The sequence below is a fragment of the Crinia signifera genome, chromosome 4 (genome assembly GCF_055691185.1).
Source record: "Crinia signifera chromosome 4, ASM5569118v1, whole genome shotgun sequence".
NCBI classification, from domain to species: Eukaryota; Metazoa; Chordata; class Amphibia; order Anura; family Myobatrachidae; genus Crinia; species Crinia signifera.
The window spans coordinates 139,476,539-139,487,794 of record NC_139220.1 but is presented as its reverse complement, the minus strand read 5'-3'; positions in this window follow the sequence as shown (position 1 = coordinate 139,487,794).

Genomic DNA, 11,256 nt, shown 5'->3' with positions numbered 1-11,256 from the left:
CCACCAACAACTCATTGGAAATTGTTGGCTACCTGGTCAATCGTCCGTCGCTATACATTTAAAGGAGACATATCCCAATTACCATCTAAATGCACATCCAGTGGTAATATGCTCTATAACATGTTTTTATTGCATTAATGGAATTCCATATGTATTTTTTATAGTTTATCTTGTGTTAAAATAACTTAATGTTATTCATTGAGTACATTTATTCACTAATAACAGCCGGCGCTGGTACATCTGCATTCTTTTTGGTACCACTTTTTATTGGGGCTGTACCAGCTGCCAGTTAGAGGCGTGCTCCTCTCAACTTTCTCTTTTTTCCAATACCTGAAAATAGTACTTTAAGCACCTCCTCAGCCTCACTGCAGCTCAGCATACAGCAGAAAGTGCTGGAATGAGAAGAGCTGCTGCAGCTGCTACTGCAGGGTTGTCTACCCTCCTGAAATGGCCGGGAGGGTCCCGAAAATCGGGTCCCCCTCCTGGCCTCCTAGAAAGGGGGGCAACCCTCCCACATAACCCCACATCTCCCCCTAACCGCCCGCGGGTAAAATTACGTAATTGCATCATTTTAGCCCCGGCACCTTGTAGTGCAATGCCTGAAATACTGGCATTGCACGGCGGGGAGCATGGCTAAAATTACGCTATCACTCTTGGAACGCCCCCAATAGGACATACCTTCTGTGGGTCCACCCCCGAACCACCTCTTTTTTTACCCCCGACGATGGCCGCGCCCACATGCCTAAAAGAGCTGGCTGCTCTCTCCCGGAGGTCAGATCAAAAGTCGGCAAGTATGTGCTACTGTCAGGTAACAGAGGGACCCTACTGGGCTGTTCCATCAGCCCGAGGCCCGGATGATTCGTACCTCCTACCCCCTTCCCTCAGCACCACTTCACATAGCTTTCAATGTGATCTGTGATAAATGCCTCACTTACCAGGCTCAGAAAGGTGTTTTTTTTTAGATATTAGTGATGACATCTTTAAATAATGTCAGTCTATGGGCTAGATCTCACATATTAGAGATCTACTGCTTCTGAATTCTGGCCTCACTTGGGCAGTTGCTCACCTGGGTTCTGGACCCGAAAGTAAAGTGATCACATACAGTAAGTGAATCATTTACTTTTAAGCCTTCACCTGCATGGGCTCTTTGCAGTGGTGCCTCAACTTTTCTAATTGCTTCAATATGTGTTGATAAGGTACGTGAAGTATGGGTGCATGAATCCAATCATTGTTAAATCAGCCCCTTGTATTAAAACATAATAAATAATATGTACAACATTTACGTTATCTTAGAGACAGGGCATTATCACAAGCTGTTTTGCTATAGTAAAATCTGCACAAAGAAGCTTTTAGCATTTGCAAACCTTTCTTGTCTGACAGCCGTATTGTACATTATAATGACTGCAAATTGGAAGTTTACAATCAAAAGATTCAATGCATATTAAGGCTGTAGAAAGCTGTCAAATATTTTCTTTTGTGTATAAATTCAACAAGATTCCATTTGTAGTATATGGTGCAGGTGGAAAGTAGCATTTTAATTATTTCAAGTAATTTATAAATGTTTATTTTGGATTTTAGTTGAACAAAGAAAGAGAAAATGTGATTTAGTTTAGAAAGAAGGTCACATGTTCCACATCCAATTTCATTTATCTTCTTTGACAGATCCATTTTCCTCTCCTGGCATCATTAGCTGGAAATGAATATATCTGAGGGAAGTGTATATGTCAGGGTTGCCTACTTTTCTAGTCTCGGAGAGGAGACTTTCAGCAGCACTTCAGGAGGCGCGATTTGATTATGACGTCATCAAGCCCTGCGCCCAGGATGACAAATAACCTGAATCACAGATGTCCATGGAGAGGACGGGGCTAAAATGATGCGAGTATGTCATTTTAGCTCCACTCTCTCTTCAGAGACCAGCAGATTGCAGTACTTAAATGCTGCAGATTTGGGTGGGGATGCCACTCAATGCGGGGGGGGGGGATGCCTGGGTCCCACAGAATCTGGGAGGGTTGACCACCTTTCCGGGAGGGCCGGGAGGGAGACTCAATTTTTGGGAGCCTCCCGGCCATTCTTGGAGGATAGGCAACCCTGATATATGTGTTTGTTGTAAAGACTTGGGGCCAGATTCTCTAAGATTCAAAAGTGATAAAATGGAGAGTGATAAACAGCAAGTCAATCAGCTCCTGTCTGACATTTATCAAACAACGTCTGTGTCATGGCAGGTAGGAGCTGATTGGATGGCTGTTTATCACTCTCCATTTTATCACTTTTGAAGCTTAGTGCATCTGGCCCCCTATGTGGTTTGCTATATCCTATATAATAAAGGGCTTATGGTGATCCTTACATCTGTGGCCAAAATGTAAGTGTTTTGTGCACTGGCAGCCACCCAATGAAGAAATTCAAGTGTTCCTCCATTCAGGCAGGCACAGCCACTGGCGCTGACATTACTGTTATGTTGTTCTGTCCTTTTTCATTGGCTGGTTTTACAGTATTAATTTCATTTTATGAATCCAGCTCCTCCAGCAAGTGCCTGCTTCCATCGCTAGGCAGGATATTAAGTAGTCACAGCTTATTGCTACATCCTGTCTTCCATTCCTGTATTGCTCGAATATGCTACATTAGCTCCTATCATATCATTGAACCACCTACCCTAAGTCCCAACCAGTCTTGTCTAGAGGTCCCAGTCAAGGGGTTTGGTTCACAGGTCAACAGTTAAAAGGTCTAGGTCAACCCCAAAAGTTTGATAGCACAAGGATGATATGGAGAAAAGGTCAACACAAGCAAAATGTCAATGTGAAAATGGTTGACACGTGAAACTGTTGATAGGAGTTTTTTAGTTATTTGGTGTATCAATTTATATTTTGTAGCACATGGATCTCCAGTTAGTGTACCACATCCCTTCACATGGTTTGCTTCACTCGCCATGCTTCATGGGAGGCCAGTCCCAGTTGTAGACCACCTGGATGGTAAACTACAAAAAAGTAAGAAAAAAAAAAAGAGAAAGATGTTGACCAATCATCATCTCACCTTTTGACCATGTGGACCTAATGCATGTTGACAATAGTGGTCCACCTATCTAATGTCGATCTTATTACTGCCTACATAAAGTTTTGATACCCCAAGCAAGGGCCCAAGGTACAGATTTTGGCGATAGCATTACTGTGTGCATAAAGGAGAATATTTGCTTCTAAGAAGTGGCTCACGAAAAGCAAATAACCTGGAGTTCCACTTTAAGGTGAGTACCAGAGATGACCACTATGAGTAATCATGCCTTTTGGCATAAGCAACACTCCAGAAATGTTTCAGTTTCATCTTCCAAGATCTATTCTACAAGTTTGAGGTAATCTACCTTGACACCATTTTAATCTTGCATGACAAATAAGAAGCTGGTGCACAGTACTCTCAATACTAATATTCAAAACATATATATAATAAAGTCTGCAATTACTGTAGCATGGGATTTAACTGGGGTTTTTCGCATACTCTATATTTGGACAAATAGGCATAACAAGAAATTTTGCACCCCACCTGCAAAATAAAATTCTGAGGCAGCCGCCCCCATACATTTATTATAATTATTTTACCTATATACTCATTGACAGCAGTTTCATGCTCGTTGACAAGAGTTACATGCTCGTTGCCAGGGGTTACATGTTCATTTACAGGGGTTTCTTATTCATTGCCAGTGTTTGTTTGCTTGGTACCAGTAGGTTACATGCTCGCTGCCAGGGAGTTACATGCCCATAGCCAAGGAGTTACAGTACATGCTCAGCTCATTTCCAGGGGCAATATACTGTATATATAATCTCACTTCCCGAACTCCGTAACCTCCGGATACCCAGCAGGAACTCTAGCATCTGTCCATTTGTCCAGTAGGACCTCTAGCATCTGTCTCCTCCAAGGTGGTAGCCATTTTTGGAGGGACATTTTTTATCAGATTCTGGACAGCCAGACCCAATGGAATCTGTAGATACCATGCGCTCCCACAGCGCTGGCTCCCCCAAGCCACCACTTGGGCTGCAGTGCCATTATTACGCCACCGACAGTAGGTACTTTAAGCAATCTATAGGCAAAGATTGCTTACACTGTCATTCTTGGCAATGGTTAATATTAAATAGCAAAATGTCCTATATACAGGTTGAGTATCCCCTATCCGAAATGCTCGGAACCACAAGCATTCCGGATAGGGGAATTTTTCGGTTTTTGGAATAATTTATTTTTGGCATACTTACCTGTCCCCTGATGGTGTCCGGTGGTCCCTCGGCGTTCACGCAGTCCCCGGGCGTCCACAGCAGGCCTCCGGCATCTTCTCTGGGTCTCCAGCGGTCCCAGGAATGCATTGCGCGGGTGTGCGCGCGCACTGGTGACGTCACCGGCGCGCGCGCACACCCGCGCAATGCATTCCTGGGATCGCTGGAGACCCTGGAGAAGATGCCGGAGGCCTGCTGTGGACGCCCTGGGACTTGGTAAGTATGAAAAGAGGGTTAGGGGGGGGGGGGGGGAAACAAAAAAAAAATTATTCGAATGATTCCAAAAACCACGGTTTTTGGAATAATTCGGATAATGGATGTCCGGATACAGGATACTCAACCTGTATATATATTCTACATAAATAGACAAGAAGAACTGGAATTCAACTTGATTAAAATTAAATGAGATTACTGTAACCTTTCCAAATATACAGTATAGTATATTTTACAAAAAATTCCAAATAATATTGATTTGTAAAATACAGGTTGAGTATCCCTTATCAAAAATGTTCGGAACCAGAAGAATTTTGGATAATGGATTATTCTGTATTTTGGAATATTTTTATATTTCAATGAGGTATCTTGAGGTATCTTGCCTTTATGTTGTATAAACACATCAAACACATGAAATACACACAAATATATTTTATTGCATGCTCCTTGCATGAAACAAGGTTTTAAAACATGAAACAAAGTTTGTGTACAATCTCAGGCACTGAATTTGAATGCCAAACAATCATGTCCTTGCACATATTTAGTGCCAGTTACATATCATGTCCCCAGTAGTGCTGTTACAGATGTAGCCAGTAGGTTTTTGGCTAAAAATTTAAACCAACAGTGCATTTTGGAGACTATGGTTTTCGGAATAATGTGGATAAGGGATATTTGGATTATTAGCATTTAGTGGTATTTGTATAAGTTTATACTGATCACTTTTGCCAAAATCTGTATGCCACACTGCGTATGAAATGTATTTGTACCCTCTGGCATTTTTAACCTTTTATTTTGCTCACCTGCTTGTGTTGTGCTTGTTTTGAACATAAAAAAAGAATAGTTTGGTTGACTGGTGGTAATAATTCCTGTATAAAAAATCCTGTTTTAATCCATGATGCAAGAAAATAAAATGTGAAAAATGGAAAAGGAGGGGAAAACATTTTACAGCCACTGTGTATAATGTATCTTCTCCTATTATGTAACCACCAAATATAGATACTTATAGACATCTAAGCCATGATGTCATAAGGTGTCCTGTACAGTTCTACTGACAGTATATTTACACCTAGAGTATAGGTTAATTGCTATATATAAGATCCAATTTAATGTGAATTGCGTTGATAATGTAGACTGCATCTGTATGAATGAACATAATTGGAACATTGTCTATTGTTAATATCAATGTATGACAGTAACATAGCTGAAGGGCTTTAAGCCTTTTGACAGTGTCACTTTGTATAATATTATCTCATAACACTGAAACACGGGGTTGCTTTCACTGTGATGGACTTCACATGCCTTGTATGATTTTTTTAATGTATTTCAGCCTTGCAAACAAATTACCATCTTGCTACACAGTACTTCTTTAGGTTAATGCTTAAGTGGAGGTATCAACAATGCATCCAGACAAGCTTTTTATAAATTTATGTTAATTTGAGAACAGTTAATTCCTGATATCTAAGTTGGAATACCTACTATGATGGCATTAGTCCAGTGATTTTCAACCTTTTTACCTTGCGGCACATTAAATAAGATTTTAAAATTGCCAAGGCATACCATGAGATCCCCCATGGGGCAAAATACATTGGCTCCCACAGGAAAAAAATAAAAACCTTTTGGCTTCCTGTTTAAAAAAAAAAAAAATCAAAGTGGTCCTCACAGGTAACAAAAATAAAATACATTGGCCCTTTACATGAAAAGAAGACACCAGTAATAACCCTTTCAGACATACGTGAAAATCCCGGGTTTTTTCACATGAACGTGCCCAAACCAGGGACTAGCTTATGTTTGAAAGGGTATATCCGGGATTTCACTCCTGGATACTGAGCACCTGCAATTGACCAGGGTTTTTTCCGGGATTTTACTCCCAGGTATAATACCCGACTTATGTCTGATATTACCCGGGTTTTTCAGTTTTAAACATGTGATGTTGGGTTTTTTGCTGCCGAGGTGTCTTCTGATGAGGTCATCAGCTGCAGCCGAGGAAGACGAGAAGTGCGGAGACGCTTGCAGAGGCAGTGGCAGTGGCTGCATGTTGCTCCTTTGCAGCAACAGAGTGCAGAGTCCTGTAGGAAGTCAGGTGGCATGGCACATCATTGGAAGGAAGAGGAGGTCAGGGAGCTGTTACATGTGCGTGGAGAAGAGGAGATCAAATCTCAAATCACAGGCCCACAGGTCATTCTTGTGAGCCAGCAAAGTGTCCCATTTTAAGGATGAAACACTGAAGTGCATGAAAAGCCTGGCTTACAGTACAGTATGTGTGAAAGGAATATACCCGGGTTTTTCCCGGATCTGAGGTGTAGTGTGAAAGGGGGTCTGTTACTAAAATCCCGGGAGTGACCTGGGTTGAAAATCCTGGGTAAACCTGGCCAAAATCCCGGGTAGTATGTCTAAAAGTGGTATAAATAGCAGTTGAGCTGGTGGTGGCTGTAAATTGGTTTTGGGCATCTTTAGATCTGGGGCACACTTGAGAGCAGCTCAAGGCGCTCTAGTGCAGCAGTTGAAAAGCACTGCATTAGTCCAATGAAAGGCCCAGGCTAAAATATTTTTTGCGACAAAATTATTTAGAATCCTACCTGAATATTCACTCTATTTCATGTTAATAATGTAAGGTGATGACATTTACATTAAGTAGACAATGTTAATTGTAGATAGGATCTTCTAAACAATGTGTCAGTCTCCTATTTTACTCACTGTTTAATACTGAGTTTTGGGTACTTTTATGTTAGTTGGGCGCCCACTATAGTTAGTACGCTCATACCCCCACTATCCATGTCGGCATGGAGTTGACTCTATATAGTGTGGCGAGCGCAGCGAGCCACCGAGCCCGAAGTGTGGCGAGCATAGCGAGCCCCACAAAGGGACGCGTAAAACTAAGCAAATAGCTTAGTGGGTGCCCAACTAACATCTAAGTACTATAATTATATACACCAATCCTATTTTCCACTACAAAATCTAGCTAAATGGTGACCTATTGTAGTCAAAATTCAGATTGTACTCCTATTCTTTGTATGTTTCCACTCTCTAGGTGGATATTGAAAGATTTATCTAATCAATATGTATGGGTAGATATTTATTCATTTATAGATGAATTTATTCAAGCTATAGATGTTAATCGTTCTGACCTAGATTGGTCAGAACTATATGAAACTGAACCAATCCACATCTGGGGGAACCCAGCCAAGAGACCTCATCTGGATTCAGATGGTCTTCAATGCACAGAGGAGAATATAACTCCCTTCTCCGATGATAATAAATACATGGATAAATAGTGCTGGAGATGTGGCACAGGTAGTCCAGCCCACTTGGACCAGTGATCTTAGACATCCGTGCATCATTTCCAGATCCCCAATTCCCCAGATTCCAGAAATTCCCAATACACCATACTATACTGTCAGAAGTTCAGTGTGTGATTGTTCTGCCTACACACAGTGTTGTGCCAGCTGTGCCTTAAAAAAATAATAATTTTGCTCATCTTTATTGTTCATGTGTGTACTGCACCCCAATATACCAAACTATACTGTCAGAAGTTCGATGTGTGATTGTTCTGCCTTCCCACAGTGTTGGACAAGCTGCATCCTCAAATTTAATATATATATATATATTGTACAAAGGCTTGGCACTCCCAGTAACTTCAATAACTTGCGTGCGGTGCCTTCACAGTGGAATAGTATAGTACATGAAGGTGCGGCACTCGTACGGCGATAACAGCAATCAAATAATCACTCGGATTGGTTGATTTTGCAGTGTAAATGATTGCCACGCTCACTTTCTGATTCTCACTCCCTGTTACATTTGGCCCTTAGGGCGTGATTCTGGATCACTTGCAAAAGCAAATTCTCTCTCTAATGGAAAAACCATGTGCACTGCAGGTGGGGCAGATGTGGAGAGAGTTAGATTTGGGTGAGTTATTTTGTTTCTGTGCAGAGTAAATACTGGCTGCTTTATTTTTACACTGCAATATAGGGTACTTGTTTCCTACCATGGCGCCCGTTAAGGTAACTTAAGGTATGTGATGGACGCGATTTTCTGTCAATTAAGAGCCTTTATAGTCGGCAAAGATGAAATCGCGTTGATCGCGTCCATCGCATGCCATTATAATGGCATGCGATGTGATCGACGCGATCAACGCGATTTTACATAGGGAACAATGTTAAATGCCGTAATGGACCCGTGGGTAATTTGTATGGGAAATGGCCCCCCATTGTTAACGCCACCCCACTATTGACGCTAACCCGAAGCGTGGCAAGCGCAGCAAGACCGCGAGGGGACGCGTAATACTTGTGAAGTAATGCGCGTCCCCCCACCACACTTTATGAAATCATAACGTGTGGCAAGCGCAGCAAGCCACTGAGCCCAAAGCGTGTGAAGTAATGCGCGTCCCCTCGCCACACTTTATGAAATCAACTCCACGCCGACGTGGATAGTGGGGGTATGAAAAGGTCGGAGGACGTGTACCATCACCCCTCGCGGGTTCGTTGAGTTTTCCACGCTTCGAGTTGGCGTCAATACTGGGGTGGCGTTAACAATGGGGGGGGGCATTTGACCCATACGGGGGGTTTGCAATAAAAATTGGGGTGTACGGTGTATTTTACATTCGTCCTAATGTAAAAATGGGTCTCAGGGACCATTTTACAGATGGGGCAGGCTTCTTCTTTGCTGGAGAATCGCCAGAACGTCACCACTGGTGATCCGCCAGCAACCTGCCTCACCATCTGACTGAGACGCGCGTGCATCTCACGCGCGTCTCAATCTCCGTCGGCGGGGCGACGGGAACCCTGTCCGTCTCCGCTTCAGAGAGACGGAGAGGGTTAGGGGGGGTGCGGACAGGCGGCGGGGACCCCGGGTGACCGCCGACAAGCCGGTGGTGACCCGGGGGAAGCGCTGGAAGCGCCGTCGGAAGGGGACACGCGCGCCTCTCGTGCGCGCGCGCCCCCTTCTCGCTATAGAGATGTCGCTGGCGGGGGATGGCGGCTGGCGTCGCCATCGCCATCCCCTGCAAAGATGGGACCTGCCCCATCTGTACATTGATTTCAATGTAAAAATCGCGATTTGGTTGCATGCGATGCGATCAACTCGATTTTTTAGGTCCCGATCAATGCAATTAAAATCACTGGCGCCGTGCTAGGAAACAAGTACCCAATATAGATATCAGTTTGAAATATATACCCCACCCAAATCTAATTCTCTCTGCACATACAGGTCGAGTATCCCGTATCCGAATATCCGTTATCCGAATTATTCCGAAATACGGACATTCCAGAAAGTGAAAAAAAAAATTTTTTTTGCTAGAAACTCACTGGGGACATTTGTAACAGCATCACTGGGGACATGATATGTAACTGGCACTATATATGTGCAAGACAATGATTGCTTGGCATTCAAATTCAGTGCTGAGATAGTACACAAATTTTGTTTCACGTTTTGAAACCTTGTTTTTTGAACAATTAAAATATATTTGTGTGTATTTTATGTGGTAATAAAATATATTTGTGTGTATATTATGTGTTTATACAGCATAAATGCAAGATACTTCAAAATACATCATTGAAATATTAAAATATTCCGAAATACGGAATAATCCGTTATCCAAAATTCTCCTGGTCCCGAGCATTTTGGATACGGGATACTCAACCTGTATTACATCTGTCCCACCTGCAGTGCACATGGTTTTGTCCATTAGAAAAAGAATTTGCTTTTGTGAGGGAACCAGAATCAGGCCCTAAGTCTGCTCTGTTTATTCATTTACAAATGAATCATTTCACAGTCTGCTCTGCTGCAATTTCACGTGTCACAGTTAACACTCAGTCCCACTGCTATGCTTTGCTTATAATATCCCTACTGTGACGTTTTAATAATTCTTATTGATGGCCATCTTTTCCTCTCTGTCCATGAGGTAAATAAGCAGATTCCTTAGGCTTTCCTGTCATGGAAGTGTTTTCTGTGTGTGAATTAGCTGTGTGAACTAGTTTGGGCGGTCACCCCCTACTACTACTACCAAGGTACTTGTATGGATATCCGGAGGCTCTACTCACCGCTCCTCTATGTCTTTTATTGCAGGCTTCAAAATGGTTACCGTCCCGGCTGTGCCTCTGGAAGGGACATTGTTTTCCCCCTGTGGTGGACAATGTATGAATGGTTGTCTATATATTGGGGGGGGATCGCCGTGACATAAACTTGAACAGAATGCCATGGGTCACTGTCTGTTACACTGTTGCCATGCTGAAATAAGATTTTATATGTACAGAAAATAATGCTGAATCTCTCTTCCAGTCTTTTCATTGGATCAGATGTTTCAATCTTGCTCTGAAGTTAATTAAGTTACTGCTAAATGTTCTGAAGAGTTTTCTTAATCACGCCAAAGGTTTAGCTGCAACTAAACCCTCTGGGTAGAGGAGTTACAGTCAGATCCAATTTGAGTTTAATGTATTTAATCACTCAATCCTAGAAGTGATGTATTGGGGAATGAAAGTAGAAAATATGTTATTGTGGCAATTTTATTTTAGAACCTTTGGCCAAGCGGGAGGTTTTTATTTTCTTTCAATTATACTGAGCAATCAATAGTGCTACATATTATTTAATTAAAAAAATATTTATTTTCTTAAACTATGTATTACTGAAAATGTGCATTTATTTTACATTGTTTTTCCCTGAGTGAAATATACACTGTTTATTTTTATATAGAGAGAGCGATAGAGAGAGAAAGAGAGAGAGAAAGAGAGAGAGAGAGATTGAGAGAGATTTGGGAGTCTGCACTCACACCCAGATGATTGATAAATCGGAGTGCTGCTTA